Genomic DNA, 25,366 nt, shown 5'->3' with positions numbered 1-25,366 from the left:
ATCCAATGAGCTCGAGTTGAAATAGTATAATGCTTACAGCACCTGGTATTCCCAGGCGGTCACCCATCCAAGTACTAACCAGGCCCGACCCTGCTTAGCTTCCGAGATCAGACGAGATCGGGCGTGCCTAAGGTGGTATGGCCGTAAGCATTTATAGACTTGACCATATTAGCTTTTATACAGGGGGAGGACGTAAGGAGTGAGAGCGCTGCCGTGGCCAGAGACGGGACTCGTACAGAAACAATGATTAGATCCATAATGAATGAATGAATACGTTATTCCAGACTCAGAGTTACATATTTGAACGCAATGCATTACACTGCTTTGGCGTCATCGTTTGCGTGATCTTTTGAAGAAACGTAGCGTTGCAAAACCTGGGATGGACTAAGGTGGACCGCCGTCATTGCAGCTCTCTGCTACGTCACTACACTGTCCACATGTTTCACAAATAGAGTTTGAGGAGACGTCGTCAGAGTCTGTATGTTGCTTAAATTCTCCAAAACAGTGGGCGCTAAAGATCAGCGCACGGTAGGCCATTGCATCCAATGAGCTCGAGTTGAAATAGTATAATGCTTACAGCACCTGGTATTCCCAGGCGGTCACCCATCCAAGTACTAACCAGGCCCGACCCTGCTTAGCTTCCGAGATCAGACGAGATCGGGCGTGCCTAAGGTGGTATGGCCGTAAGCATTTATAGACTTGACCATATTAGCTTTTATACAGGGGGAGGACGTAAGGAGTGAGAGCGCTGCCGTGGCCAGAGACGGGACTCGTACAGAATCAATGATTAGATCCATAATGAATGAATGAATACGTTATTCCAGACTCAGAGTTACATATTTGAACGCAATGCATTACACTGCTTTGGCGTCATCGTTTGCGTGATCTTTTGAAGAAACGTAGCGTTGCAAAACCTGGGATGGACTAAGGTGGACCGCCGTCATTGCAGCTCTCTGCTACGTCACTACACTGTCCACATGTTTCACAAATAGAGTTTGAGGAGACGTCGTCAGAGTCTGTATGTTGCTTAAATTCTCCAAAACAGTGGGCGCTAAAGATCAGCGCACGGTAGGCCATTGCATCCAATGAGCTCGAGTTGAAATAGTATAATGCTTACAGCACCTGGTATTCCCAGGCGGTCACCCATCCAAGTACTAACCAGGCCCGACCCTGCTTAGCTTCCGAGATCAGACGAGATCGGGCGTGCCTAAGGTTGTATGGCCGTAAGCATTTATAGACTTGACCATATTAGCTTTTATACAGGGGGAGGACGTAAGGAGTGAGAGCGCTGCCGTGGCCAGAGACGGGACTCGTACAGAAACAATGATTAGATCCATAATGAATGAATGAATACGTTATTCCAGACTCAGAGTTACATATTTGAACGCAATGCATTACACTGCTTTGGCGTCATCGTTTGCGTGATCTTTTGAAGAAACGTAGCGTTGCAAAACCTGGGATGGACTAAGGTGGACCGCCGTCATTGCAGCTCTCTGCTACGTCACTACACTGTCCACATGTTTCACAAATAGAGTTTGAGGAGACGTCGTCAGAGTCTGTATGTTGCTTAAATTCTCCAAAACAGTGGGCGCTAAAGATCAGCGCACGGTAGGCCATTGCATCCAATGAGCTCGAGTTGAAATAGTATAATGCTTACAGCACCTGGTATTCCCAGGCGGTCACCCATCCAAGTACTAACCAGGCCCGACCCTGCTTAGCTTCCGAGATCAGACGAGATCGGGCGTGCCTAAGGTGGTATGGCCGTAAGCATTTATAGACTTGACCATATTAGCTTTTATACAGGGGGAGGACGTAAGGAGTGAGAGCGCTGCCGTGGCCAGAGACGGGACTCGTACAGAAACAATGATTAGATCCATAATGAATGAATGAATACGTTATTCCAGACTCAGAGTTACATATTTGAACGCAATGCATTACACTGCTTGGGCGTCATCGTTTGTGTGATCTTTTGAAGAAACGTAGCGTTGCAAAACCTGGGATGGACTAAGGTGGACCGCCGTCATTGCAGCTCTCTGCTGCTCCCTGCTAGCAGCGTCACTACACTGTCCACATGTTTCACAAATAGAGTTTGAGGAGACGTCGTCAGAGTCTGTATGTTGCTTAAATTCTCCAAAACAGTGGGCGCTAAAGATCAGCGCACGGTAGGCCATTGCATCCAATGAGCTCGAGTTGAAAAAGTATAATGCTTACAGCACCTGGTATTCCCAGGCGGTCACCCATCCAAGTACTAACCAGGCCCGACCCTGCTTAGCTTCCGAGATCAGACGAGATCGGGCGTGCCTAAGGTGGTATGGCCGTAAGCATTTATAGACTTGACCATATTAGCTTTTATACAGGGGGAGGACGTAAGGAGTGAGAGCGCTGCCGTGGCCAGAGACGGGACTTGTACAGAAACAATGATTAGATCCATAATGAATGAATGAATACGTTATTCCAGACTCAGAGTTACATATTTGAACGCAATGCATTACACTGCTTTGGCGTCATCGTTTGCGTGATCTTTTGAAGAAACCTAGCGTTGCAAAACCTGGGATGGACTAAGGTGGACCGCCGTAATTGCAGCTCTCTGCTACGTCACTACACTGTCCACATGTTTCACAAATAGAGTTTGAGGAGACGTCGTCAGAGTCTGTATGTTGCTTAAATTCTCCAAAACAGTGGGCGCTAAAGATCAGCGCACGGTAGGCCATTGCATCCAATGAGCTCGAGTTGAAAAAGTATAATGCTTACAGCACCTGGTATTCCCAGGCGGTCACCCATCCAAGTACTAACCAGGCCCGACCCTGCTTAGCTTCCGAGATCAGACGAGATCGGGCGTGCCTAAGGTGGTATGGCCGTAAGCATTTATAGACTTGACCATATTAGCTTTTATACAGGGGGAGGACGTAAGGAGTGAGAGCGCTGCCGTGGCCAGAGACGGGACTTGTACAGAAACAATGATTAGATCCATAATGAATGAATGAATACGTTATTCCAGACTCAGAGTTACATATTTGAACGCAATGCATTACACTGCTTTGGCGTCATCGTTTGCGTGATCTTTTGAAGAAACCTAGCGTTGCAAAACCTGGGATGGACTAAGGTGGACCGCCGTCATTGCAGCTCTCTGCTACGTCACTACACTGTCCACATGTTTCACAAATAGAGTTTGAGGAGACGTCGTCAGAGTCTGTATGTTGCTTAAATTCTCCAAAACAGTGGGCGCTAAAGATCAGCGCACGGTAGGCCATTGCATCCAATGAGCTCGAGTTGAAATAGTATAATGCTTACAGCACCTGGTATTCCCAGGCGGTCACCCATCCAAGTACTAACCAGGCCCGACCCTGCTTAGCTTCCGAGATCAGACGAGATCGGGCGTGCCTAAGGTGGTATGGCCGTAAGCATTTATAGACTTGACCATATTAGCTTTTATACAGGGGGAGGACGTAAGGAGTGAGAGCGCTGCCGTGGCCAGAGACGGGACTTGTACAGAAACAATGATTAGATCCATAATGAATGAATGAATACGTTATTCCAGACTCAGAGTTACATATTTGAACGCAATGCATTACACTGCTTTGGCGTCATCGTTTGCGTGATCTTTTGAAGAAACCTAGCGTTGCAAAACCTGGGATGGACTAAGGTGGACCGCCGTAATTGCAGCTCTCTGCTACGTCACTACACTGTCCACATGTTTCACAAATAGAGTTTGAGGAGACGTCGTCAGAGTCTGTATGTTGCTTAAATTCTCCAAAACAGTGGGCGCTAAAGATCAGCGCACGGTAGGCCATTGCATCCAATGAGCTCGAGTTGAAAAAGTATAATGCTTACAGCACCTGGTATTCCCAGGCGGTCACCCATCCAAGTACTAACCAGGCCCTACCCTGCTTAGCTTCCGAGATCAGACGAGATCGGGCGTGCCTAAGGTTGTATGGCCGTAAGCATTTATAGACTTGACCATATTAGCTTTTATACAGGGGGAGGACGTAAGGAGTGAGAGCGCTGCCGTGGCCAGAGACGGGACTCGTACAGAAACAATGATTAGATCCATAATGAATGAATGAATACGTTATTCCAGACTCAGAGTTACATATTTGAACGCAATGCATTACACTGCTTTGGCGTCATCGTTTGCGTGATCTTTTGAAGAAACGTAGCGTTGCAAAACCTGGGATGGACTAAGGTGGACCGCCGTCATTGCAGCTCTCTGCTACGTCACTACACTGTCCACATGTTTCACAAATAGAGTTTGAGGAGACGTCGTCAGAGTCTGTATGTTGCTTAAATTCTCCAAAACAGTGGGCGCTAAAGATCAGCGCACGGTAGGCCATTGCATCCAATGAGCTCGAGTTGAAAAAGTATAATGCTTACAGCACCTGATATTCCCAGGCGGTCACCCATCCAAGTACTAACCAGGCCCGACCCTGCTTAGCTTCCGAGATCAGACGAGACCGGGCGTGCCTAAGGTGGTATGGCCATAAGCATTTATAGACTTGACCATATTAGCTTTTATACAGGGGGAGGACGTAAGGAGTGAGCGCGCTGCCGTGGCCAGAGACGGGACTTGTACAGAAACAATGATTAGATCCATAATGAATGAATGAATACGTTATTCCAGACTCAGAGTTACATATTTGAACGCAATGCATTACACTGCTTGGGCGTCATCGTTTGTGTGATCTTTTGAAGAAACGTAGCGTTGCAAATCCTGGGATGGACTAAGGTGGACCGCCGTCATTGCAGCTCTCTGCTGCTCCCTGCTAGCAGCGTCACTACACTGTCCACATGTTTCACAAATAGAGTTTGAGGAGACGTCGTCAGAGTCTGTATGTTGCTTAAATTCTCCAAAACAGTGGGCGCTAAAGATCAGCGCACGGTAGGCCATTGCATCCAATGAGCTCGAGTTGAAAAAGTATAATGCTTACAGCACCTGGTATTCCCAGGCGGTCACCCATCCAAGTACTAACCAGGCCCGACCCTGCTTAGCTTCCGAGATCAGACGAGATCAGGCGTGCCTAAGGTGGTATGGCCGTAAGCATTTATAGACTTGACCATATTAGCTTTTATACAGGGGTAGGACGTAAGGAGTGAGAGCGCTGCCGTGGCCAGAGACGGGACTCGTACAGAAACAATGATTAGATCCACAATGAATGAATGAATACGTTATTCCAGACTCAGAGTTACATATTTGAACGCAATGCATTACACTGCTTGGGCGTCATCGTTTGTGTGATCTTTTGAAGAAACGTAGCGTTGCAAAACCTGGGATGGACTAAGTTGGACCGCCGTCATTGCAGCTCTCTGCTGCTCCCTGCTAGCAGCGTCACTACACTGTCCACATGTTTCACAAATAGAGTTTGAGGAGACGTCGTCAGAGTCTGTATGTTGCTTAAATTCTCCAAAACAGTGGGCGCTAAAGATCAGCGCACGGTAGGCCATTGCATCCAATGAGCTCGAGTTGAAAAAGTATAATGCTTACAGCACCTGGTATTCCCAGGCGGTCACCCATCCAAGTACTAACCAGTCCCGACCCTGCTTAGCTTCCGAGATCAGACGAGATCGGGCGTGCCTAAGGTGGTATGGCCGTAAGCATTTATAGACTTGACCATATTAGCTTTTATACAGGGGGAGGACGTAAGGAGTGAGAGCGCTGCCGTGGCCAGAGACGGGACTTGTACAGAAACAATGATTAGATCCATAATGAATGAATGAATACGTTATTCCAGACTCAGAGTTACATATTTGAACGCAATGCATTACACTGCTTTGGCGTCATCGTTTGCGTGATCTTTTGAAGAAACCTAGCGTTGCAAAACCTGGGATGGACTAAGGTGGACCGCCGTAATTGCAGCTCTCTGCTACGTCACCACACTGTCCACATGTTTCACAAATAGAGTTTGAGGAGACGTCGTCAGAGTCTGTATGTTGCTTAAATTCTCCAAAACAGTGGGCGCTAAAGATCAGCGCACGGTAGGCCATTGCATCCAATGAGCTCGAGTTGAAATAGTATAATGCTTACAGCACCTGGTATTCCCAGGCGGTCACCCATCCAAGTACTAACCAGGCCCGACCCTGCTTAGCTTCCGAGAGCAGACGAGATCGGGCGTGCCTAAGGTGGTATGGCCGTAAACATTTATAGACTTGACCATATTAGCTTTTATACAGGGGGAGGACGTAAGGAGTGAGAGCGCTGCCGTGGCCAGAGACGGGACTTGTACAGAAAGAATGATTAGATCCATAATGAATGAATGAATACGTTATTCCAGACTCAGAGATACATATTTGAATGCAATGCATTACACTGCTTTGGCGTCATCGTTTGCGTGATCTTTTGAAGAAACGTAGCGTTGCAAAACCTGGGATGGACTAAGGTGGACCGCCGTCATTGCAGCTCTCTGCTACGTCACTACACTGTCCACATGTTTCACAAATAGAGTTTGAGGAGACGTCGTCAGAGTCTGTATGTTGCTTAAATTCTCCAAAACAGTGGGCGCTAAAGATCAGCGCACGGTAGGCCATTGCATCCAATGAGCTCGAGTTGAAAAAGTATAATGCTTACAGCACCTGGTATTCCCAGGCGGTCACCCATCCAAGTACTAACCAGGCCCGACCCTGCTTAGCTTCCGAGATCAGACGAGATCGGGCGTGCCTAAGGTGGTATGGCCGTAAGCATTTATAGACATGACCATATTAGCTTTTATACAGGAGGAGGACGTAAGGAGTGAGAGCGCTGCCGTGGCCAGAGACGGGACTCGTACAGAAACAATGATTAGATCCATAATGAATGAATGAATACGTTATTCCAGACTCAGAGTTACATATTTGAACGCAATACATTACACTGCTTGGGCGTCATCGTTTGTGTGATCTTTTGAAGAAACGTAGCGTTGCAAAACCTGGGATGGACTAAGGTGGACCGCCGTCATTGCAGCTCTCTGCTGCTCCCTGCTAGCAGCGTCACTACACTGTCCACATGTTTCACAAATAGAGTTTGAGGAGACGTCGTCAGAGTCTGTATGTTGCTTAAATTCTCCAAAACAGTGGGCGCTAAAGATCAGCGCACGGTAGGCCATTGCATCCAATGAGCTCGAGTTGAAAAAGTATAATGCTTACAGCACCTGGTATTCCCAGGCGGTCACCCATCCAAGTACTAACCAGGCCCGACCCTGCTTAGCTTCCGAGATCAGACGAGATCGGGCGTGCCTAAGGTGGTATGGCCGTAAGCATTTATAGACTTGACCATATTAGCTTTTATACAGGGGGAGGACGTAAGGAGTGAGAGCGCTGCCGTGGCCAGAGACGGGACTCGTACAGAAACAATGATTAGATCCATAATGAATGAATGAATACGTTATTCCAGACTCAGAGTTACATATTTGAACGCAATGCATTACACTGCTTGGGCGTCATCGTTTGTGTGATCTTTTGAAGAAACGTAGCGTTGCAAAACCTGGGATGGACTAAGGTGGACCGCCGTCATTGCAGCTCTCTGCTGCTCCCTGCTAGCAGCGTCACTACACTGTCCACATGTTTCACAAATAGAGTTTGAGGAGACGTCGTCAGAGTCTGTATGTTGCTTAAATTCTCCAAAACAGTGGGCGCTAAAGATCAGCGCACGGTAGGCCATTGCATCCAATGAGCTCGAGTTGAAAAAGTATAATGCTTACAGCACCTGGTATTCCCAGGCGGTCACCCATCCAAGTACTAACCAGGCCCGACCCTGCTTAGCTTCCGAGATCAGACGAGATCGGGCGTGCCTAAGGTGGTATGGCCGTAAGCATTTATAGACTAGACCATATTAGCTTTTATACAGGGGGAGGACGTAAGGAGTGAGAGCGCTGCCATGGCCAGAGACGGGACTCGTACAGAAACAATGATTAGATCCATAATGAATGAATGAATACGTTATTCCAGACTCAGAGTTACATATTTGAACGCAATGCATTACACTGCTTTGGCGTCATCGTTTGCGTGATCTTTTGAAGAAACGTAGCGTTGCAAAACCTGGGATGGACTAAGGTGGACCGCCGTCATTGCAGCTCTTTGCTACGTCACTACACTGTCCACATGTTTCACAAATAGAGTTTGAGGAGACGTCGTCAGAGTCTGTATGTTGCTTAAATTCTCCAAAACAGTGGGCGCTAAAGATCAGCGCACGGTAGGCCATTGCATCCAATGAGCTCGAGTTGAAATAGTATAATGCTTACAGCACCTGGTATTCCCAGGCGGTCACCCATCCAAGTACTAACCAGGCCCGACCCTGCTTAGCTTCCGAGATCAGACGAGATCGGGCGTGCCTAAGGTGGTATGGCCGTAAGCATTTATAGACTTGACCATATTAGCTTTTATACAGGGGGAGGACGTAAGGAGTGAGAGCGCTGCCGTGGCCAGAGACGGGACTTGTACAGAAACAATGATTAGATCCATAATGAATGAATGAATACGTTATTCCAGACTCAGAGTTACATATTTGAACGCAATGCATTACACTGCTTTGGCGTCATCGTTTGCGTGATCTTTTGAAGAAACGTAGCGTTGCAAAACCTGGGATGGACTAAGGTGGACCGCCGTCATTGCAGCTCTCTGCTACGTCACTACACTGTCCACATGTTTCACAAATAGAGTTTGAGGAGACGTCGTCAGAGTCTGTATGTTGCTTAAATTCTCCAAAACAGTGGGCGCTAAAGATCAGCGCACGGTAGGCCATTGCATCCAATGAGCTCGAGTTGAAATAGTATAATGCTTACAGCACCTGGTATTCCCAGGCGGTCACCCATCTAAGTACTAACCAGCCCCGACCCTGCTTAACTTCCGAGATCAGACGAGATCGGGCGTGCCTAAGGTGGTATGGCCGTAAGCAATTGTAGACTTGACCATATTAGCTTTTATACAGGGGGAGGACGTAAGGAGTGAGAGCGCTGCCGTGGCCAGAGACGGGACTTGTACAGAAACAATGATTAGATCCATAATGAATGAATGAATACGTTATTCCAGACTCAGAGTTACATATTTGAACGCAATGCATTACACTGCTTTGGCGTCATCGTTTGCGTGATCTTTTGAAGAAATGTAGCGTTGCAAAACCTGGGATGGACTAAGGTGGACCGCCGTCATTGCAGCTCTCTGCTACGTCACTACACTGTCCACATGTTTCACAAATAGAGTTTGAGGAGACGTCGTCAGAGTCTGTATGTTGCTTAAATTCTCCAAAACAGTGGGCGCTAAAGATCAGCCCACGGTAGGCCATTGCATCCAATGAGCTCGAGTTGAAATAGTATAATGCTTACAGCACCTGGTATTCCCAGGCGGTCACCCATCCAAGTACTAACCAGGCCCGACCCTGCTTAGCTTCCGAGATCAGACGAGATCGGGCGTGCCTAAGGTGGTATGGCCGTAAGCATTTATAGACTTGACCATATTAGCTTTTATACAGGGGGAGGACGTAAGGAGTGAGAGCGCTGCCGTGGCCAGAGACGGGACTCGTACAGAAACAATGATTAGATCCATAATGAATGAATGAATACGTTATTCCAGACTCAGAGTTACATATTTGAACGCAATGCATTACACTGCTTTGGCGTCATCGTTTGCGTGATCTTTTGAAGAAACGTAGCGTTGCAAAACCTGGGATGGACTAAGGTGGACCGCCGTCATTGCAGCTCTCTGCTACGTCACTACACTGTCCACATGTTTCACAAATAGAGTTTGAGGAGACGTCGTCAGAGTCTGTATGTTGCTTAAATTCTCCAAAACAGTGGGCGCTAAAGATCAGCGCACGGTAGGCCATTGCATCCAATGAGCTCGAGTTGAAAAAGTATAATGCTTACAGCACCTGGTATTCCCAGGCGGTCACCCATCCAAGTACTAACCAGGCCCGACCCTGCTTAGCTTCCGAGATCAGACGAGATCGGGCGTGCCTAAGGTGGTATGGCCGTAAGCATTTATAGACTAGACCATATTAGCTTTTATACAGGGGGAGGACGTAAGGAGTGAGAGCGCTGCCGTGGCCAGAGACGGGACTTGTCCAGAAACAATGATTAGATCCATTTTTTTTTTTTTTTTTTTATTATCAAAAAATATAGTTTACAATTCAAATTCAGTATTTACAATAATTTACAATCTTTTACAGTCATAACCAAAACTAGTATGACACACACAAGACATACAGACAGTTGATAATCACAAATGTACACAACAATCACATAGAGAGGTTAACCCTAATCATAGACAACAAACATTTGCGTCGGAGTGGTCTGACAGTGCTTAACAAGCAGGAAAAACAATGCCCACACTACACACTAAAACCTAACGTCCCTGATTCCATTACCATGACTAAAGTGCTGTTCCTAACAAAAAACTTGTGAAAATCCTCCCTCCTAAGCGTGTGGACCAACCTTACATTCTTTTTAAAAGTTGCCACAAACCACTCCCATACCCGTATCACCCTCCCCTCATCTTGCGCAACGTTCCTCCTACATACAATTGCATGACGGACTGTGCTCAGCATGAAATTCACCAAATTAACATTCACATCTTTCACCTTCCCAACCACACCAAACAACAACAGCTTCTTCCATTCAACATCATTCCCAACCTTGATCCCACAGTGTACACTCAACAAATCCTTAACCTTCTCAAGAAAGACAAACAACATTGAACATTCAATAAAATAATGATCGAAGGTCTCATCCACCTCTTTACAAACATTGCACACTCTACCCACAGTCGTATCAATTTGGTGCAAAACAACGTTCGTGAAAACCCTATTGTGCCTGATCTTAAAATCATTGTGCTCACATTCAATAGAGTTATACTTCACATTCAAGTTGCCCCATATTTTCTTCACGTCAAACCCCTCAAAAACCCTTCCCCACACCTTCTCTGACGCTGGCCTCTTCATCCCACCACCCATCAAATCCATATACACACTTTTTGTACTGACATCCTCAAACTTAACTCTCTTACCTCCCCTCTCCACCCCCAACTCGACCATCGTGTTCTCCTCGCCCATCCCTCCCTGTCCTAACAGTAGTGTCATCCACCCTGTACCAATACTTTCCTTTACTCTTCTATACATCCCAACAACCACAGCCCCCCTCACGTCTCTATTAACCCTCCTTACATCCCTTATGATCACCTGTTCCGCCTTAAAAACGTTACCACCCTCCAACATTAAATGCTTGACCTGTTTAACACCGGCTTTCTCAAAATGTTTACTGACCAGTATTCTGTTATTGTGAAGTATTTTTGGGTTCTGAAAGATTGGCTGATTCAGAACCTCGGCTCTGTCCACACACTCATACTTCACATACTCCAAATATTTCCCCCATGCCTCAAAAACCTCTCTATATAAATACGACATCCCTTGACACCTCGGTTTGTTAAACATCATAAAAAGACCATTCACACCACAACCACCATACCTGTGCAAATAGTCCTCAAAAAAACCCATCCAACAATACTCCTCCTTACCATATAAATATTTCTTAATTGTTTTCACTCGTAACGCCCTTTTCTTCACCTCCACATCTATCAATTTCAGTCCTCCATCCTCATACCCATTCGTCAAGACCTTATGCGCAATTTTGGCCGGTTTCCCATCCCACAAAAAATTGTTAACAGCCCCATTCAAATCCTTTACTACCCACAATGGTAGATCCAGGGTGCTCAGCACATGATTCACCCGTGACATCAAGCAATTCACCACAATCACCTTGCCCCTCAGTCTCAACTTCCTCATCTTCCATAAATTCAAATTCTGCTTTACTTTATTCAGAACCCCTGTCCACGTGACATCCCTTGCCTCCTTTTCATCCACACCTACATTCACACCTAATACCTTTATCATCCCCTTAGAAACAGTCAGCGGAATGTCACACTCGCTCATATCCACTGCCCCTACACAAAGGATCTCTGACTTTTCCAGGTTAATCTTTGCCCCCGATGCACTCCCATATATTCCCAATAACTCAATTACCCTTTTCACACTGGCCAAATTCCTAACTGTAATGCTTGTGTCATCTGCGTATTGATGGATTAAACTCCTACCTCCTCCCGGGATATTGATACCTTGTATGTGCTGATCCTTTTTTAGCATGGTGGCTAATGGTTCAGCCGTTATGCTGTACAATAATGCAGACAACGGACAACCCTGCCTAACTGACCTCTCTAATCTAAAACTATCCGTCAATACCCCGTTACCACTTAACCCTACTCTTTGCATTGCTATACAATAATCGAATCCACTTCACTAACCTATCCCCAAAACCAAATCTCTCTAGCGCCCTAAACATAAACTCATGTTCTACCCTATCAAAAGCTTTGTTAAAATCTACACTCAAAACTACACCTCCCTCTTCTTTCATATGCCTCACTACATCCCTAACTGACCCTATCGTGTCCGCTATATCTCTCCCTGGAATACTGTAAGTTTGCGTTGATGAAACTATGGTCCCTACTACCGACTTAATCCGATTAGCTAGAATTTTGGCCAGTACCTTATAGTCAGTGTTCAACAGACTTAACCCTCTGTAATTCCCCAACTGCAATTTACTACCCTTATTCTTGTACAGTACCGATATTAACCCCGTCGACATCGACTTACTAACCATCCCTAACCTTTCCATTTCCCTATATACCTTTAATAAAATCGGACATAACAACTCACTAAAGCACTTGTAAAACTCTGCCGGCAATCCATCAGAGCCAGGACTCTTGTTATTAGACAGGCTGCTAACGGCCGCCGTCACCTCCGATTCTACTAACTCACACTCACATACTTCCCTATCACTATCCGATAACACATGCTCAACCGTCCCTAATACCTTGTCCACACTATCCTTATCTACATAGCCTTTGCTAAATAAATCACTGTAAAACCCCTGCACTCTCTCCAACACCCCCACAAAATCATTTACCACTTCCCCTCTCTCACCCTCTATCTGAGCTATGTATGTTCTACCCTGTTTCCGTTTTTCCAGCCCCAGAAAGAAAGACGTACATTTCTCCCCATCTACCGCATACTTCACCCGACTCCTAACTATCGCCCCTTTACACCTCTCCCTTTCATGAGATTCTAATTCCCCTTTAATGCCAATGTAGTCAGCTAAGTCCCTATTCACATCGTAATCTAACCTCCTCAATTCCTCAGCCATTCGCTCTCTCAATACACATTCCGTCCTCCTCTTTACTTGACTCCGCTTTTTACAATATTTTATGCTCAACATTTTCACCTTTATCTTCACACATTCCCACCATTCACACACGTCTGCATCATACCCCACACAATTCATTTGCTCCTTAACACACCCTCTCACCATCTCAATATACTCGCTCTCTTCCAACACACTAGTATTCAAACACCAAACTCCCCCCCCTGTCCCTCTACTTCTGTCACCCATCTGAAAGATTATTGCTGCATGATCACTATAACCAGTGAATTTATACTGTACACTGCTCAAAGTATCAGCAATGTCCTGTCGCGCTAAACATAAATCGATCCTACTTTGCTTTAGCACCCCGTTCACTATCTGCCTCCTAGAAAATTCCCTCTTGGCAGCATTCCTAACCCTCCACACATCGACCAAACCCCCATCCTCAATCATTTTGAACAAAACCTTCCGGGCCGAATCCTGTCTAAAACTATCTCTCCTATAAACATCCAGCTTGCTACAAAACACATTAAAATCGCCCACGAGAACACAATTCCTAGTGCAGAGCAAACCAAGAGAGATAAAAAAAATAACCTTTTTTCCACTTCTCTGTTAGGTGCGTATACATTAATTAGTCTATACGTCACATTATTAACATCAAAATCAATTCCAATCACCCTCCCCTTCCCATCATTCAGAACCTCCTTCACATTCTCAACCACATCCTCCTTTACAAGTATTGCCACACCACACGATCTTGCCGTCCCACAATTGACAAATAACAGCCCCCTCCATTTCTCCTTGATTTCTGGCATTTTAGCCTGTGTCCAGTTTGTTTCCTGCAGTCAGTTAGGGATGTAGTCAGTTAGGGATGTAGTGAGGCATATGAAAGAAGAGGGAGGTGTAGTTTTGAGTGTAGATTTTAACAAAGCTTTTGATAGGGTAGAACATGAGTTTATGTTTAGGGCGCTAGAGAGATTTGGTTTTGGGGATAGGTTAGTGAAGTGGATTCGATTATTGTATAGCAATGCAAAGAGTAGGGTTAAGTGTAATTTTCCCTTCTATTACCACACTCTCTGCATTTAATCACAGCCACACACTCCCTTGCATAGTGTCCCTGCTTCCCGCACTTCCGACAGAGGAAGTCAGGACAGTCCCTCACTATATGTCCAGGCTGGATGCACAATCTACATACCTTTAATTGTCTGTCATGGATGACACGGAAATATTCAGCACCCTTTTCAGTGTCAAAACGTGTGGACCAAGGCAAGGACCGTACTTCCTTGTTAAACTTCACCTTAACAAAGCGTGTTCCCTCACATATGTTCAACCCAGGCCACTTCCTCCTTGCAATCGGCGAAACTGCCTCCACACCCCAGTCCGCAAGCTTCTTCAGAATCTCCTCATCCGTAATGTACACCGGTAGACTCATAAAGGACACCACCATCTCATCCGATGTCAAGTCTTTTGCGACGACGCTGGTCCCCCTTATCCTGAAACCGTCCAACAATCGCCTCTTCCCGTTGGGGTGATTCATTGTTACTTCATATTTATTTAACAAGAGGTAGCGACATCCCAAGACCAATCCACATACGCTCTGCATCGCCCTTAGGATCTCCATCATCGGGATTTTCTCCTCTCCCACCAGCTCCACAGCCACAGACAACTCCCTGCTGTAGCTCGGGCCACCATCCGCAACCTTGTCCTCCTTCTCTCTCGTTGCTCTCTCCGCAGTCTCCGGTCTCCCGCCTAGTACGTCCTCCGATGTCCCCTTCGCCACACAACCACCATCCGTCACCGCAAGAGGAGCCGTGTTCCGTTCCATGCCGTCTTCCAATCCAGTTTTCGAAACTGCGTGAGACATCGAAGAAAAACCGAACTAAAGTATACTAATACTCCCCCAAACAGCAAGCTGTCGGGGGAATAAACGACTAGACGAAAAAACTAACCAAAAAAATATCTATAAATACTTAATTCACCACCAAAAGAATCCTCACTCCAACACCGTCCTCCTCTCACCACTCAAGCACACCAAACACTTCCTCAATGGGCGTATCACTTCCTCATTGGCCCCGACCCTGCTTAGCTTCCGAGATCAGACGAGATCGGGCGTGCCTAAGGTGGTATGGGCGTAAGCATTTATAGACTTGACCATATTAGCTTTTATACAGGGGGAGGACGTAAGGAGTGAGAGCGCTGCCGTGGCCAGAGACGGGACTTGTACAGAAACAATGATTAGATCCATAAAGAATGAATGAATACGTTATTCCAGACTCAGAGTTACATATTTGAACGCAATGCATTACACTGCTTTGGCGTCATCGTTTGCGTGATCTTTTGAAGAAACCTAGCGTTGCAAAACCTGGGATGGACTAAGGTGGACCGCCGTAATTGCAGCTCTCTGCTACGTCACTACACTGTCCACATGTTTCACAAATAGAGTTTGAGGAGACGTCGTCAGAGTCTGTATGTTGCTTAAATTCTCCAAAACAGTGGGCGCTAAAGATCAGCGCACGGTAGGCCATTGCATCCAATGAGCTCGAGTTGAAAAAGTATAATGCTTACAGCACCTGGTATTCCCAGGCGGTCACCCATCCAAGTACTAACCAGGCCCGACCCTGCTTAGCTTCCAAGATCAGACGAGATCGGGCGTGCCTAAGGTGGTATGGCCGTAAGCATTTATAGACTTGACCATATTAGCTTTTATACAGGGGGAGGACGTAAGGAGTGAGAGCGCTGCCGTGGCCAGAGACGGGACTTGTACAGAAACAATGATTAGATCCATAATGAATGAATGAATACGTTATTCCAGACTCAGAGCAACATATTTGAACGCAATGCATTACACTGCTTGGGCGTCATCGTTTGCGTGATCTTTTGAAGAAACGTAGCGTTGCAGAACCTGGGATGGACTAAGGTGGACCGCCGTCATTGCAGCTCTCTGCTACGTCACTACACTGTCCACATGTTTCACAAATAGAGTTTGAGGAGACGTCGTCAGAGTCTGTATGTTGCTTAAATTCTCCAAAACAGTGGGCGCTAAAGATCAGCGCATTGCATCCAATGAGCTCGAGTTGAAAAAGTATAATGCTTACAGCACCTGGTATTCCCAGGCGGTCACCCATCCAAGTACTAACCAGGCCCGACCCTGCTTAGCTTCCGATATCAGACGAGATCGGGCGTGCCTATGGTGGTATGGCCGTAAGCATTTATAGACTTGACCATGTAAGCTTTTATACAGGGGGAGGACGTAAGGAGTGAGAGCGCTGCCGTGGCCAGAGACGGGACTTGTACAGAAACAATGATTAGATCCATAATGATTGAATGAATACGTTATTCCAGACTGAGAGCAACATATTTGAACGCAATGCATTACACTGCTTGGGCGTCATCGTTTGCGTGATCTTTTGAAGAAACGTAGCGTTGCAAAACCTGGGATGGACTAAGGTGGACCGCCGTCATTGCAGCTCTCTACTACGTCACTACACTGTCCACATGTTTCACAAATAGAGTTTGAGGAGACGTCGTCAGAGTCTGTATGTTGCTTAAATTCTCCAAAACAGTGGGCGCTAAAGATCAGCGCACGGTAGGCCATTGCATCCAATGAGCTCGAGTTGAAATAGTATAATGCTTACAGCACCTGGTATTCCCAGGCGGTCACCATCCAAGTACTAACCAGGCCCGACCCTGCTTAGCTTCCGAGATCAGACGAGATCGGGCGTGCCTAAGGTGGTATTGCCGTAAGCAATTATAGACTTGACCATATTAGCTTTTATACAGGGGGACGACGTAAGGAGTGAGAGCGCTGCCGTGGCCAGAGACGGGACTTGTACAGAAACAATGATTAGATCCATAATGAATGAATGAATACGTTATTCCAGACTCAGAGCAACATATTTGAACGCAATGCATTACACTGCTTGGGCGTCATCGTTTGCGTGATCTTTTGAAGAAACGTAGCGTTGCAAAACCTGGGATGGACTAAGGTGGACCGCTGTCATTGCAGCTCTCTGCTACATCACTACACTGTCCACATGTTTCACAAATAGAGTTTGAGGAGACGTCGTCAGAGTCTGTATGTTGCTTAAATTCTCCAAAACAGTGGGCGCTAAAGATCAGCGCACGGTAGGCCATTGCATCCAATGAGCTCGAGTTGAAAAAGTATAATGCTTATAGCACCTGGTATTCCCAGGCGGTCACCCATCCAAGTACTAACCAGGCCCGACCCTGCTTAGCTTCCAAAATCAGACGAGATCGGGCGTGCCTATGGTGGTATGGCCTTAAGCATTTATAGACTTGACCATATAAGCTTTTATACAGGGGGAGGACGTAAGGAGTGAGAGCGCTGCCGTGGCCAGAGACGGGACTTGTACAGAAACAATGATTAGATCCATAATGAATGAATGAATACGTTATTCCAGACTCAGAGTTACATATTTGAACGCAATGCATTACACTGCTTGGGCGTCATCGTTTGCGTGATCTTTTGAAGAAACGTAGCGTTGCAGAACCTGGGATGGACTAAGGTGGACCGCCGTCATTGCAGCTCTCTGCTACGTCACTACACTGTCCACATGTTTCACAAATAGAGTTTGAGGAGACGTCGTCAGAGTCTGTATGTTGCTTAAATTCTCCAAAACAGTGGGCGCTAAAGATCAGCGCACGGTAGGCCATTGCATCCAATGAGCTCGAGTTGAAAAAGTATAATGCTTACAGCACCTGGTATTCCCAGGCGGTCACCCATCCAAGTACTGACCAGGCCCGACCCTGCTTAGCTTCCGAGATCAGACGAGATCGGGCGTCCCTAAGGTGGTATGGCCGTAAGCAATTATAGACTTGACCATATTAGCTTTTATACAGGGGGAGGACGTAAGGAGTGAGAGCGCTGCCGTGGCCAGAGACGGGACTTGTACAGAAACAATGATTAGATCCATAATGAATGAATGAATACGTTATTCCAGACTCAGAGTTACATATTTGAACGCAATGCATTACACTGCTTTGGCGTCATCGTTTGCGTGATCTTTAGAAGAAACGTAGCGTTGCAAAACCTGGGATGGACTAAGGTGGACCGCCGTCATTGCAGCTCTCTGCTACATCACTACACTGTCCACATGTTTCACAAATAGAGTTTTAGGAGACGTCGTCAGAGTCTGTATGTTGCTTAAATTCTCCAAAACAGTGGGCGCTAAAGATCAGCGCACGGTAGGCCATTGCATCCAATGAGCTCGAGTTGAAATATTATAATGCTAACAGCACCTGGTAATCCCAGGCGGTCACCCATCCAAGTACTAACCAGGCCCGACCCTGCTTAACTTCCGAGATCAGACGAGATCGGGCGTGCCCAAGGTGGTATGGCCGTAAGCATTTATAGACTTGACCATATTAGCTTTTATACAGGAGGAGGACGTAAGGAGTGAGAGCGCTGCCGTGGCCAGAGACGGGACTTGTACAGAAACAATGATTAGATCCATAATGAATGAATGAATACGTTATTCCAGACTCAGAGTTACATATTTGAACGCAATGCATTACACTGCTTTGGCGTCATCGTTTGCGTGATCTTTAGAAGAAACGTAGCGTTGCAAAACCTGGGATGGACTAAGGTGGACCGCCGTCATTGCAGCTCTCTGCTACGTCACTACACTGTCCACATGTTTCACAAATAGAGTTTGAGGAGACGTCGTCAGAGTCTATATGTTGCTTAAATTCTCCAAAACAGTGGGCGCTAAAGATCAGCGCACGGTAGGCCATTGCATCCAATGAGCTTGAGTTGAAAAAGTATAATGCTTACGGCACCTGGTATTCCCAGGCGGTCACCCATCCAAGTACTAACCAGCCCCGACCCTGCTTAGCTTCCGAGATCAGACGAGATCGGGCGTGCCTATGGTGGTATGGCCTTAAGCATTTATAGACTTGACCATATAAACTTTTATACAGGGGGAGGACGTAAGGAGTGAGAGCGCTGCCGTGGCCAGAGACGGGACTTGTACAGAAACAATGATTAGATCCATAATGAATGAATGAATACGTTATTCCAGACTCAGAGTTACATATTTGAACGCAATGCATTACACTGCTTGGGCGTCATCGTTTGCGTGATCTTTTGAAGAAACGTAGCGTTGCAGAACCTGGGATGGACTAAGGTGGACCGCCGTCATTGCAGCTCTCTGCTACGTCACTACACTGTCCACATGTTTCACAAATAGAGTTTGAGGAGACGTCGTCAGAGTCTGTATGTTGCTTAAATTCTCCAAAACAGTGGGCGCTAAAGATCAGCGCACGGTAGGCCATTGCATCCAATGAGCTCGAGTTGAAAAAGTATAATGCTTACAGCACCTGGTATTCCCAGGCGGTCACCCATCCAAGTACTAACCAGGCCTGACCCTGCTTAGCTTCCGAGATCAGACGAGATTGGGCGTGCCTAAGGTGGTATGGCCGTAAGCAATTAGAGACTTGACCATATTAGCTTTTATACAGGGGGAGGACGTAAGGAGTGAGAGCGCTGCCCTGGCCAGAGACGGGACTTGTACAGAAACATTGATTAGATCCATAATGAATGAATGAATACGTTATTCCAGACACAGAGCAACATATTTGAACGCAATGCATTACACTGCTTGGGCGTCATCGTTTGCGTGATCTTTTGAAGAAACGTAGCGTTGCAAAACCTGGGATGGACTAAGGTGGACCGCCGTCATTGCAGCTCTCTGCTACGTCACTACACGGTCCACATGTTTCACAAATAGAGTTTGAGGAGACGTCGTTAGAGTCTGTATGTTGCTTAAATTCTCCAAAACAGTGGGCGCTAAAGATCAGCGCATTGCATCCAATGAGCTCGAGTTGAAAAAGTATAATGCTTACAGCACCTGGTATTCCCAGGCGGTCACCCATCCAAGTACTAACCAGGCCCGACCCTGCTTAGCTTCCGAGATCAGACGAGATCGGGCGTGCCTAAGGTGGTATGGCCGTAAGCAATTATAGACTTGACCATATTAGCTTTTATACAGGGGGAGGACGTAAGGAGTGAGAGCGCTGCCGTGGCCAGAGACGGGACTTGTACAGAAACAATGATTAGATCAGTAATGAATGAATGAATACGTTATTCCAGACTCAGAGTTACATATTTGAACGCAATGCATTACACTGCTTTGGCGTCATCGTTTGCGTGATCTTTAGAAGAAACGTAGCGTTGCAAAACCTGGGATGGACTAAGGTGGACCGCCGTCATTGCAGCTCTCTGCTACATCACTACACTGTCCACATGTTTCACAAATAGAGTTTGAGGAGACGTCGTCAGAGTCTGTATGTTGCTTAAATTCTCCAAAACAGTGGGCGCTAAAGATCAGCGCACGGTAGGCCATTGCATCCAATGAGCTCGAGTTGAAATAGTATAATGCTTACAGCACCTGGTATTCCCAGGCGGTCACCCATCCAAGTACTAACCAGGCCCGACCCTGCTTAACTTCCGAGATCAGACGAGATCGGGCGTGCCCTAAGGTGGTATGGCCGTAAGCATTTATAGACTTGACCATATTAGCTTTTATACAGGAGGAGGACGTAAGGAGTGAGAGCGCTGCCGTGGCCAGAGACGGGACTTGTACAGAAACAATGATTAGATCCATAATGAATGAATGAATACGTTATTCCAGACTCAGAGTTACATATTTGAACGCAATGCATTACACTGCTTTGGCGTCATCGTTTGCGTGATCTTTAGAAGAAACGTAGCGTTGCAAAACCTGGGATGGACTAAGGTGGACCGCCGTCATTGCAGCTCTCTGCTACGTCACTACACTGTCCACATGTTTCACAAATAGAGCTTGAGGAGACGTCGTCAGAGTCTGTATGTTGCTTAAATTCTCCAAAACAGTGGGCGCTAAAGATCAGCGCACGGTAGGCCATTGCATCCAATGAGCTCGAGTTGAAATAGTATAATACTTACAGCACCTGGTATTCCCAGGCGGTCACCCATCCAAGTACTAACCAGGCCCGACCCTGCTTAGCTTCCGAGATCAGACGAGATCGGGCGTGCATAAGGTGGTATGGCCGTAGGCATTTATAGCCTTGACCATATTAGCTTTTATACAGGAGGAGGACGTAAGGAGTGAGAGAGCTGCCGTGGCCAGAGACGGGACTTGTACAGAAACAATGATTAGATCCATAATGAATGAATGAATACGTTATTCCAGACTCAGAGTTACATATTTGAACGCAATGCATTACACTGCTTGGACGTCATCGTTTGCGTGATCTTTTGAAGAAACGTAGCGTTGCAAAACCTGGGATGGACTAATGTGGACCGCCGTCATTGCAGCTCTCTGCTACATCACTACACTGTCCACATGTTTCACAAATAGAGTTTGAGGAGACGTCGTCAGAGTCTGTATGTTGCTTAAATTCTCCAAAACAGTGGGCGCTAAAGATCAGCGCACGGTAGGCCATTGCATCCAATGAGCTCGAGTTGAAATAGTATAATGCTTACAGCACCTGGTATTCCAAGGCGGTCACCCATCCAAGTACTAACTAGGCCCGACCATGCTTAGCTTCCGAGATCAGACGAGATCGGGCGTGCCTTTTTTTTTTTTTTTTTTATCTTTTTTTATTATTTTCCAGTTCACACATTTACAGCAACCGATAACAAGTATATTACATACGAGTATTATTTACATACATCATCTCTGAGAAAAAAAACTTTTACACACCCAACTTAATCCCCTTCCCTTATCCTTCCCACATCACTTAATCCTAATGAAGACAGCACAAATGTTGCGCCAAATCAGAAAATACAGATCAATCTGCATGCCCCAGTCTTTTCACCAGTTAAACAAAATCTCCCCTCCCTCCCCTTCAAAGACTAATTTACTCCCACTCAAAAAGAAATGTTCCGCCTTCTCCCCTCCATACTTATACATTAAGTTCACATCTCTTTTCATTATTGATTTAAACAACATTTTTATTTTCACTTTCCGCCCCTCAAAGTGTGCGTAGTTCCTCCTGCAGACGACCGCGAGTCTGGCATGACTCAAAACAAAATTCATTAAACAAAAATTAACGTCTATTCTTTTTTCAAACGTGCCAAACAAAAACAATGTCCTCCACCCTCCCTCCAAGTCCAACTCAGCAGCCCAGTTATCTTTCAACAGTTCTTTCAAAAACTCAAAGAAATCAACTAACTCCCCACAGTCCAAAAAATAATGTAAAAAGCTCTCATGACCACTTTTGCAAACATCACACATCACATTTACATCATTATTAATCTTATTTAGCACCACGTTTGTATAAATCCTATTGTGTCTGATCAAGAAATCGTTGTTCTCACACTCTATACTATTATACCTTATCCCCATATTTGACCATATTTTCTTTACATTCAAACCCACAAACACTCTGCTCCACACTTTCTCAGCTGCCGGCTCCTTCATCACATCCACTATCAACCATCTGTATACTTTCTTCACACTCATTTCTCCCATTTTAATCTTTTTCCCATTCTCCATCACATATAGCTCAGGCATACTTGTCTCTCCCTTCACCACACATTCACTTTGTATGATCCTGGCCCACTCTAAGGGTATACTGGTTTTAATCTTTTCATATATTTTATTTATTTTCTCTCTATTATCCATCCCCTCCAGGTCACATACCTGATCATATATGCAATTATTTCTTAAGAATCCTGGGATGACCTCATAAATGATGTCCTTTATTTGTCTAATCCCTCCTTCTATGAATTTTGGCTCATATAATGTTTTGCCATTGTGTTTAATTTTTTCGTTTAAAAACAGGGGCAGTTTTACCAACGGTAGTATCCTCTCACATTCATATTGCATCTTAGGTAAGAATTTCCTCCAGGCTTCAAAGACCTCCCTATAAAATTCTGGTATGGTTATCGTCATTGACTGTTTTAGGCCCATGTACCACACATACTGTCCTATGCCACCCACATCATTCATATATTTCTCCATAAAATCCTTCCACCCATATTTATATCCTCCCACAATATATTTCTTCACCGTTTTAATCCTTAATGCTGTCTTTTTTGTTTCTATATCTAATAAATTCAGCCCTCCTTCACACCTTTTTCCCACCAGTGTCCCATGTGCAATCTTAACTCCTTTCCCCTCCCATATAAAATCACACACAATTTTGTTAAGGTCGTTCTTAACCCATATTGGCATTTCTAATACAGACAACACATACACATAGCCTGATAGTAGCAAACTATTAACCACTGTAACCTTTCCCTTTAACCTGAGCTTCCTTGCCTTCCACCTCCCACATACAGTTTTTATTTTGTTGATAACTCCTGTCCATGTTGTCTCAGTTGCCTCTTTAGTTTCAACACCTAAATATATGCCCAACACTTTAATATACCTATCCTGCACCCTTAAACCTACTCCCTCTCTCTCTATGTTACCTATATACATTATTTCTGATTTTTCTTTATTTATTCTAGCGCCCGACGCTCTCCCATATATCTCTGCCAATTCTAGCACCCTTTTCACACTGTTCCCATCCCTCACCGTTATTGTTGTGTCGTCTGCATATTGATTTATTGTATGTATGCTCCCAGATGGTAGTTGTATGCCCTGAACTCTTGCGTCGTTTTTAATTAGTAAGGCCAGGGGCTCTGCCGAAATGGCATAGAGCAACGCCGATAGGGGACATCCCTGCCTTATCGATCTCCCAAGACAAAATCTGTCAGTCAGCACTCCATTTACTTTGACACAGCTCCTTGCACCCTCGTACAACCTCCTGACCCACCCCACTAATCTCTCTCCAAATCCAAATCTCACCAGTAATCTAAATAAAAACTCATGCTCCACCCTATCAAATGCTTTATTCCAATCTATAGCTAACACTATTCCCCCTGTTCCGTCTCTCTTCATGAATTCTATTGTATCCCTAACTGTCGCTATTGTGTCAGCTATATCCCTACCTGGTATACTGTAACTTTGAGATGTTTTGATTATATCCCCTATCACTCGTTTTATTCTGTTAGCCAACACCTTGGCCAGAATTTTGTAATCTACATTTAGCAGACTTATAGGCCTATAATTCTGCAAGTCTAGTTTACTTCCTTTCTTCTTAAAAACTAAGGTAATCACACCTTCTACCATCCTACCCTGCACTATCCCTGTTTTCTCAGTCTCCCTGAATACCTCTACTAAAATTGATGCCATCTGCTCCTTATATACTTTATAAAATTCAATCCCTATCCCATCACTCCCAGGACTCTTCCCGCTTTTCAGCCCCTCTATCGCCTCCATCACCTCCATCCTACTTATCTCTCTGTCACACCATTTACTATCGTCCACACTCAGCTTGCTTTCGACACTATCCAGTACCTCCACTATACTGTCCTCCTCTAATCCACCTCTCTGATATAACTCCCCATAAAACTCTTGCACCCTCTCCAGTATGGCCACATAGTCTGCTACTACCTCCCCCTCCTTTTTCCTGATTTCGTGTATATATGTCCTGCTTTGTTTGCTTTTTTCTAGGCCCAGAAAATACGCTGTGCACCTTTCTCCCTCCAGCGCATATTTAGCTTTGCTCCGTAAAATTGCTCCTCTACATTTCTCTGCCTCATATCGCTGAAGTTCCATCTTTACCTCTATATAATTCTCCATGCTGTAACCTTCTTCATTCTCTGCTTTACTCAGCTCTACCCTCAGTCTTTCCCTCAACTCCTTCTCTTTCTTCATCATTTTCACTTTTCTTTTCTTACTGTACCAAATGCTTATTGATTTAATCTTATTCTTCACTTTCTCCCATATCTCCCCAATCTGAGTATCTGCCCTATTCTCTTCAACATATTCTTTAATTTTCTCATTCTCCATATCTAATAACTCCCTAATCTGTTGTTTATATTCATCCTCTTCAATATAACCTGCATTCAAAATCCACATCCCTCCCCCTATCTCCTCTCTCCCTACTTTAATTCTGAATCTCACCCCGTCGTGGTCACTCAGTGCATTTATTTCATGTCTTATTCTGTCTACATGTTTTATGTTCTCTCCCTGTGTTAAAACCAAATCTATCCTGCTTTGTTTCAGTACACCATCCCTCATTTGTCTCCTGGTGAATTCCCTCCTCTCTGGATTCTCATTTCTCCACACATCTACTAAATTCTTGTCCTTCATCATGTCTAACAAGCTCTCCCTCGACTTTTCCCATCTGAACACTACACCTTGCCCTATATCTAACCT

The 25,366-nt window shown here is 45.4% G+C and overlaps 28 non-coding genes and 2 pseudogenes across 28 annotated transcripts; all 30 read right to left on the bottom strand.

The window, feature by feature from the left end:
• Positions 1–30: 30 nt before the first annotated feature.
• On the bottom strand, positions 31–149 carry LOC115559396 (5S ribosomal RNA). Its single transcript, XR_003979540.1, has one exon. It is a non-coding gene; the product is annotated as a 5S ribosomal RNA (ribosomal RNA).
• A 421-nt stretch (positions 150–570) lies between these two features.
• Positions 571–689, bottom strand: LOC115559395 (5S ribosomal RNA). The gene has a single exon (XR_003979539.1). It is a non-coding gene; the product is annotated as a 5S ribosomal RNA (ribosomal RNA).
• Positions 690–1,110: 421 nt separating this feature from the next.
• LOC115559345 (5S ribosomal RNA) lies at positions 1,111–1,229 on the bottom strand. Its single transcript, XR_003979496.1, has one exon. It is a non-coding gene; the product is annotated as a 5S ribosomal RNA (ribosomal RNA).
• A 421-nt stretch (positions 1,230–1,650) lies between these two features.
• LOC115559394 (5S ribosomal RNA) lies at positions 1,651–1,769 on the bottom strand. Its single transcript, XR_003979538.1, has one exon. It is a non-coding gene; the product is annotated as a 5S ribosomal RNA (ribosomal RNA).
• Positions 1,770–2,204: 435 nt separating this feature from the next.
• LOC115559393 (5S ribosomal RNA) lies at positions 2,205–2,323 on the bottom strand. The gene has a single exon (XR_003979537.1). It is a non-coding gene; the product is annotated as a 5S ribosomal RNA (ribosomal RNA).
• A 421-nt stretch (positions 2,324–2,744) lies between these two features.
• Positions 2,745–2,863, bottom strand: LOC115559391 (5S ribosomal RNA). The gene has a single exon (XR_003979536.1). It is a non-coding gene; the product is annotated as a 5S ribosomal RNA (ribosomal RNA).
• Positions 2,864–3,284: 421 nt separating this feature from the next.
• On the bottom strand, positions 3,285–3,403 carry LOC115559389 (5S ribosomal RNA). Its single transcript, XR_003979534.1, has one exon. It is a non-coding gene; the product is annotated as a 5S ribosomal RNA (ribosomal RNA).
• A 421-nt stretch (positions 3,404–3,824) lies between these two features.
• On the bottom strand, positions 3,825–3,943 carry LOC115559341 (5S ribosomal RNA). Its single transcript, XR_003979492.1, has one exon. It is a non-coding gene; the product is annotated as a 5S ribosomal RNA (ribosomal RNA).
• A 421-nt stretch (positions 3,944–4,364) lies between these two features.
• On the bottom strand, positions 4,365–4,483 carry LOC115559346 (5S ribosomal RNA). The gene has a single exon (XR_003979497.1). It is a non-coding gene; the product is annotated as a 5S ribosomal RNA (ribosomal RNA).
• Positions 4,484–4,918: 435 nt separating this feature from the next.
• On the bottom strand, positions 4,919–5,037 carry LOC115559426 (5S ribosomal RNA). The gene has a single exon (XR_003979569.1). It is a non-coding gene; the product is annotated as a 5S ribosomal RNA (ribosomal RNA).
• Positions 5,038–5,472: 435 nt separating this feature from the next.
• On the bottom strand, positions 5,473–5,591 carry LOC115559347 (5S ribosomal RNA). Its single transcript, XR_003979498.1, has one exon. It is a non-coding gene; the product is annotated as a 5S ribosomal RNA (ribosomal RNA).
• Positions 5,592–6,012: 421 nt separating this feature from the next.
• LOC115559344 (5S ribosomal RNA) lies at positions 6,013–6,131 on the bottom strand. Its single transcript, XR_003979495.1, has one exon. It is a non-coding gene; the product is annotated as a 5S ribosomal RNA (ribosomal RNA).
• A 421-nt stretch (positions 6,132–6,552) lies between these two features.
• LOC115559388 (5S ribosomal RNA) lies at positions 6,553–6,671 on the bottom strand. The gene has a single exon (XR_003979533.1). It is a non-coding gene; the product is annotated as a 5S ribosomal RNA (ribosomal RNA).
• Positions 6,672–7,106: 435 nt separating this feature from the next.
• On the bottom strand, positions 7,107–7,225 carry LOC115559387 (5S ribosomal RNA). The gene has a single exon (XR_003979532.1). It is a non-coding gene; the product is annotated as a 5S ribosomal RNA (ribosomal RNA).
• A 435-nt stretch (positions 7,226–7,660) lies between these two features.
• Positions 7,661–7,779, bottom strand: LOC115559386 (5S ribosomal RNA). Its single transcript, XR_003979531.1, has one exon. It is a non-coding gene; the product is annotated as a 5S ribosomal RNA (ribosomal RNA).
• Positions 7,780–8,200: 421 nt separating this feature from the next.
• On the bottom strand, positions 8,201–8,319 carry LOC115559385 (5S ribosomal RNA). The gene has a single exon (XR_003979530.1). It is a non-coding gene; the product is annotated as a 5S ribosomal RNA (ribosomal RNA).
• A 421-nt stretch (positions 8,320–8,740) lies between these two features.
• Positions 8,741–8,859, bottom strand: LOC115559350 (5S ribosomal RNA). Its single transcript, XR_003979501.1, has one exon. It is a non-coding gene; the product is annotated as a 5S ribosomal RNA (ribosomal RNA).
• Positions 8,860–9,280: 421 nt separating this feature from the next.
• On the bottom strand, positions 9,281–9,399 carry LOC115559374 (5S ribosomal RNA). Its single transcript, XR_003979520.1, has one exon. It is a non-coding gene; the product is annotated as a 5S ribosomal RNA (ribosomal RNA).
• A 421-nt stretch (positions 9,400–9,820) lies between these two features.
• On the bottom strand, positions 9,821–9,939 carry LOC115559371 (5S ribosomal RNA). The gene has a single exon (XR_003979519.1). It is a non-coding gene; the product is annotated as a 5S ribosomal RNA (ribosomal RNA).
• A 5,770-nt stretch (positions 9,940–15,709) lies between these two features.
• LOC115559333 (5S ribosomal RNA) lies at positions 15,710–15,828 on the bottom strand. Its single transcript, XR_003979484.1, has one exon. It is a non-coding gene; the product is annotated as a 5S ribosomal RNA (ribosomal RNA).
• A 411-nt stretch (positions 15,829–16,239) lies between these two features.
• LOC115559349 (5S ribosomal RNA) lies at positions 16,240–16,358 on the bottom strand. The gene has a single exon (XR_003979500.1). It is a non-coding gene; the product is annotated as a 5S ribosomal RNA (ribosomal RNA).
• A 421-nt stretch (positions 16,359–16,779) lies between these two features.
• Positions 16,780–16,897, bottom strand: LOC115559360 (5S ribosomal RNA). The gene has a single exon (XR_003979513.1). It is a non-coding gene; the product is annotated as a 5S ribosomal RNA (ribosomal RNA).
• A 421-nt stretch (positions 16,898–17,318) lies between these two features.
• LOC115559370 (uncharacterized) lies at positions 17,319–17,437 on the bottom strand (annotated as a pseudogene).
• Positions 17,438–17,858: 421 nt separating this feature from the next.
• Positions 17,859–17,977, bottom strand: LOC115559430 (5S ribosomal RNA). The gene has a single exon (XR_003979573.1). It is a non-coding gene; the product is annotated as a 5S ribosomal RNA (ribosomal RNA).
• A 421-nt stretch (positions 17,978–18,398) lies between these two features.
• Positions 18,399–18,517, bottom strand: LOC115559332 (5S ribosomal RNA). The gene has a single exon (XR_003979483.1). It is a non-coding gene; the product is annotated as a 5S ribosomal RNA (ribosomal RNA).
• A 421-nt stretch (positions 18,518–18,938) lies between these two features.
• LOC115559369 (uncharacterized) lies at positions 18,939–19,057 on the bottom strand (annotated as a pseudogene).
• Positions 19,058–19,478: 421 nt separating this feature from the next.
• On the bottom strand, positions 19,479–19,597 carry LOC115559362 (5S ribosomal RNA). Its single transcript, XR_003979515.1, has one exon. It is a non-coding gene; the product is annotated as a 5S ribosomal RNA (ribosomal RNA).
• A 411-nt stretch (positions 19,598–20,008) lies between these two features.
• LOC115559359 (5S ribosomal RNA) lies at positions 20,009–20,127 on the bottom strand. The gene has a single exon (XR_003979511.1). It is a non-coding gene; the product is annotated as a 5S ribosomal RNA (ribosomal RNA).
• Positions 20,128–20,548: 421 nt separating this feature from the next.
• On the bottom strand, positions 20,549–20,668 carry LOC115559423 (5S ribosomal RNA). The gene has a single exon (XR_003979566.1). It is a non-coding gene; the product is annotated as a 5S ribosomal RNA (ribosomal RNA).
• Positions 20,669–21,089: 421 nt separating this feature from the next.
• On the bottom strand, positions 21,090–21,208 carry LOC115559352 (5S ribosomal RNA). The gene has a single exon (XR_003979503.1). It is a non-coding gene; the product is annotated as a 5S ribosomal RNA (ribosomal RNA).
• Positions 21,209–25,366: the final 4,158 nt, after the last annotated feature.

Source organism: Gadus morhua, chromosome 14 (assembly GCF_902167405.1).
Source record: "Gadus morhua chromosome 14, gadMor3.0, whole genome shotgun sequence".
In the NCBI taxonomy this organism is placed as follows: domain Eukaryota; kingdom Metazoa; phylum Chordata; class Actinopteri; order Gadiformes; family Gadidae; genus Gadus; species Gadus morhua.
Note: the sequence above shows the minus strand (reverse complement) of the source record. Positions and strands in the feature narration are given on the sequence as shown.